Here is a 4,993-nt window from a genome sequence, read left to right on the forward strand (position 1 = left end):
TTATTTCTTCAGCATATATTTTCAAGATCATTTTTTCTAATAGGCACTTTTTAATTTTCTTTTTTTTTTTCCAGATTTTTTTATGGAATCTTGATGTCTCATAGAGTAATTATTTTGCACTTTTCCAATTATAATTTTAAGGGTTTTATTTTGTTCTGGTATGATTTTATTTCCTTTTTAGGTTGGTCAATTATATTTCTAAAATTGATTGTCTTCCTTTTGCTGTAAGTCAAATTTCCTTTGAAAGAAGTTTTTTCTTCTTTCTCCATTTAATCTATTTTGCTTTTAAAAGTAAAATTTTCATTAGTCATTTTTTGTATCTTCTTTTCCGATTTTTCATAATTCCCCTAATTGACTCTCATTTCTTTTTTAATTTTTTTCCTCCCTCTCTTCCTTGGTTTTTCAAGTCAATGTTGAGCTCTTCCAAGAGGATATTAGATTTGAGAACAATTCATCATCCCCCTTGAGGTTGCACATCTTGATATTTTTTCACTTAATTGCTCTCTTCACTTTGATCTTCCCTGTTACTTTCTTACCTTTCTATTGTTTATGCTTATTTTGTATTGCTTTTGTTTTGCTCATATTGAAAGTTGAGCTGTGTTCCTAGATCACAGGGTATACAGTTCCAAGTTTTCATTTTTTGCATGCTGAGAGCAAAGGTTTTGGTGTCTGACTTTTAACATTGGCACCTCAGCTATTTGTAGCTTTTTCGATGCATTTGTATAGCCCAACCCAATTCTGCGCCTACATAATTGCTCTAGGGACCCTTCTGCTGGCTTGTTATATCACTGTTCCCCTTAGCTTGAATCCAGGGGGTTTTAGTAACTGAGTTAATTTCTATTTCAGTACCCCTGCCTATGTTGAACTTCACTCCCAATTTGCCCTGAAATGTCTTGAGCTATCTTGAGATGTCCCGAGATATCTTGGGCTAAAATGTAGTTTCATTCTGTCTTTTTTTTTTTTTTTTTGTGAGATCTTTCGCTTTAAAATTATTTAATTTAAAGTTGTTTCAGAGGGAGGTTGGGATAAGCTCTGGGACATTCCTAGCTTCTCTTTACATCTTCTGTTGATTCTTTTTTAATGAATCTCTTAAATCACTTTAAATTTCGCCTTGTTTTTCTTCCATCTCTCCAATTTGAGTTTTAAAATATTTTTTTTAAATTCTCAATACATTTAATGTTTTTCCTTCCATTTACACTCTCATAAATTACAAAGCAGGTTCACTTCACAAAATAAAACCATTTCCAGATAATTTTTTATGACAGTATCAAGAATTATACATGCTACAACAAAGCTGGACAGTCATGGGGAAGTCCAAGAGTGGAAGCAACACTCCAAAACACCCACCCACTCATACCCACACCCACACACACACGCACAAATTGTGCAATCGTGCTGCCCACCTCCATAGCCCTTGTGACTCATCCCTCTTTTAGAATACCCAAGAATTTATTCTTTCTCCTCCTCCCTCTGCTTCACTTTGCACACAATGGATTATCAAGTCAATTTTGCTTTTTGAGATCATTCAGAAAACAGTGAGTGGTTAAATTATATGATTCTGAGAATTAGAGGGAAAGATTAAAAAAATCAAACCAATTGCAATCTGGGTGGGCAGTGGTTTCAGTATATTTTTGTAAGATTTTGTCTGAGTGGGAAATTTAGGTGCAAAAAGGCATATTAAGAAAATAGATGAACAACATAAAGAAAACAAGTCACAGGATGAGATTAAAAAAGCAACTACAGATCAGCTTCTGGGAGGAAAAACAAACTCTGGGAGAGAACTGAAGTTACCAACTCACCCTGAAGAAAAGAAAACAACCTATAGGTTTATTGCAATAAAGCCCAGAGGGAAGACCCTTGCAGGTCAAGATGGGCTTTTGTTTGGTCTTTCTATCCCCAAGCTCATCAGGTGATAGCCACTTTATTAAAAAATAAATGCTGTTGAGTTGGAATGGAAAACACATTCAAAAGAAGTATTCCTTTTTTCTGTAACTAAACCTTCATTGTGTCCACGAATGTATAAAGAGCTAACTTTGCCTTGAACAAGCTAATTTTCAAAGCTCTCCCAAGAAGAAAGAAGCCAAATGTTCCCTTATGCCTGTGGCCAAACCATAACCAGCATCTCCCAGACCCCCACTCCCTTTCCTTCTAAGTGACCCGTACTGAAAGATCCAGTAGGGGAATGGAAGGCCATTCTTCAAACTCATCCTTTGGATAACTAATACTGGTTTTCAGGGAAGAGGATGAAACCACCATGCTTGTGCTGTACAACAGGATGATGGCACTTATGTGGAAATCTCAGAAAGCCATTTGTCTTGACATTTGGAGCTGCCTTGGGAAGCCCTGGTTCTACTGGAGGTATGCCAAAATAATACTGTAGGGGTGGTCCATATTTTCATGGGATCCTGCAAGAACTCAGGGTAGGACCTACTGAAGGACGATAATAAATGCACTGCATTGAGTTTTCTTTTGTTAAAATAAAATACCATTCTTGCCGTTAATTAACATAAAAAATAAATTTTATAATATAAGCTCTGTCCAACATTTGACTTCTAGAACTGTCTTTTTAGGAGATGGGAAATGTCTTAAGAAGCTGCCCCCGAGAAAGGGGCCACTTGCATGCCCAAAGACACCACTGATGAAAAAGTCTTCGTTCTTTTAATAAGTTAAAGAAACAAGAATCCAGTTCTCTTCCTCAGAACAAATATACATAAGTGGTCAGGGTGAAGACACAAGAAGGCAAAGCATTTTCTGTCCCTCCCCCTCATTCCTAGGAGAGAGGTCGCATGTCTATCAAACATGAGCATTCCATGGTGGGCCAGGAACTCCTTTTCTTTGTTTAAAAAATAAAGCCAGGCAAAATAAGAACTGTTTTCATTCCTTTTGCCTTATCAGCCTAGGCCGGGATGAGGCCACACAGCCCACTTCCCGGTTGGCTTAGAACAAAACGTCTTCATTCTCTATTAAAATCTGCACAATGAGCTTCTGGTATTACATGTCATTGAGAATGGCTAGGGTGCTCTCCTCGCGGGGCCTCATCAAGGTGATACGATCCCAAGGTTTTTGGCATTCATGAAGTTTTCCTTCTCATTCATTGTGACCTTCTTGAGATGACTCATTAGATATCTGAGCTTCTCATAATGTGCAGGGGGCAGCAACATTACAACTTCATGAACAGCCTCTAACCTCTCATCTGGGTTGGAGATTTTGGCCGCATCTATAAATTTGGCATAGGTGTCATATATGATGACTGGAATTGGTAGGTCTCGAAAGTACAGTTTCAGAGCTCCAGTGATGTTGTTGATGTCTGGATATATGTGGGCAGATATATCTGCCTTCTCACTATCTCTGTCAAAGGCCATCTTGACATCTTCAATGTGTTCAGTAAACCCTGAGACTCTGTAGAGGCCTTCTGACTTTAAACCTCTGCCCTCGAACTCTCGGATGCACATGTTGACCACCATGGGTTGCTGGGTGTTTTGGGCCTTCACCAGGGTGGTGAGATCACAGCAGTACACTTTTTTGATGCTCTTGAGGTCTGGCTGACAGTCATTGGGGACCTGCTTGGAGCATTGCTTGTGGACATTCAAGCCACAGTCTGAACACCAGACTCCCTGGGCAATGAGTCCCCACATGAAATTGGCACAGTATTCACACCAGTGTGGTCCTCGGAACGTGTGGACCTTGAAGTTGTGGGTCTTTTCGTAGTTGCAGTGGTCGTCATTGTGCGTTAAGGCCGCTCTTCGGACCAGAGAGGAAATCTGCGAATAGGCAAAGAGATTGAGCAGGGGTCCCAGCCAGACACCCTTAGCCCCCACCTGGCCAGCCAAGGCCATGGCCAGCAGCTACTGCCACAGCCTCCGGCCCCGTGTGGCTCTGTGGTGAGCCAGCGGACAGCGGGGTTTGGCCTCGGGCCACAGCTCCAGGGGCAGCCCGGAGCGCCCATCGCCCAGCCGGGAGCCCCGGAGGGCCGTTACATTGGGCCAGCCGCGCCTCATGGCCCGGGCCCGGAGCCTAAAAAAATTTTTTTTTACATCATTCCCAGGTTGAAGCAAAAGCATGATGAAAGCATAACGGCAGGAACTGGTCCTTTAATGGCACCTGTATAATACTGACCACTCCAAATACTCCAGAACCCACCCTTTCTTCTTTCCTTAATAATAGTAGGCCCCTTGTGTCTCTTCAAATACCATTAAATAATGACTTTAGTGAAATTCTATAGCGGTGGAACCCACAGAAGGACTGAGTGAAATAATTTTCTAACCCAAGACAACTAGGGAAAATCTCTTCCAGAAATCACTTTTGGTTATAAAGTAAATTTAGTTTTCTTTTAAACATAATAAATAAGTGAATTGACATTATTGATCTCTTCTGAATTTTTGTTTTAAAATTTCCTGTAACAATAGTAGCATTATAACTTTCTACCATTAAATTTGTTATGTTTATTTGTGTGTGGGTTATGTCTGTGGTGTGTGTGTGTGTGTGTGTGTGTGTGTGTGTGTGTGTTTCTTACTAGTCTTTTATTACTTAATTCAATACTTTAAAAATCAGGCTCTTCTATTGGTGTGGAAAAGGCATTGTTCTAATTTGCTTCTGTAGGGGGCTACAGGTTTTGAATGCTTGTCTTATATTGCACAGGTACCATGAGGGGACTAGGCCACTGTGCTGGAACCTAGGTTGAGCTCATCACCTGCCTGCTGTCACACCAGGGCCTGGAAAAAGTCTGCTGCCATGCCAAGACCATCAGGGGGTTTGAGGCTGGACTTGGGCCATTGGGTACTGGGTGCTGAATCTGTGTACAGGCATAGGTCTGGTACATTGCTGGGCACTTCTCTGGGTTCACAGAAGGTAGTTGCTTACCTAGTGTTCTTCAGGGGCTCACAGGACATGGCAGAGTACTGGTATATTGCTGAGCACTTGGGAAGTCTGATCCCTTCCCTGATGCTATTTGAAGATCTACAGGAAACCTGGTGTTGCACAGGGAGCATGGAGG

General features: G+C 41.0%; 1 pseudogene; it reads right to left on the reverse strand.

The window, feature by feature from the left end:
* Positions 1 to 3,038: 3,038 nt before the first annotated feature.
* On the reverse strand, positions 3,039 to 3,836 carry LOC141516284 (beta-chimaerin pseudogene; annotated as a pseudogene).
* Between the last annotated feature and the right edge of the window lie 1,157 nt (positions 3,837 to 4,993).

This window comes from Macrotis lagotis, chromosome 3 (assembly GCF_037893015.1).
Source record: "Macrotis lagotis isolate mMagLag1 chromosome 3, bilby.v1.9.chrom.fasta, whole genome shotgun sequence".
Lineage (NCBI taxonomy): Eukaryota > Metazoa > Chordata > Mammalia > Peramelemorphia > Peramelidae > Macrotis > Macrotis lagotis.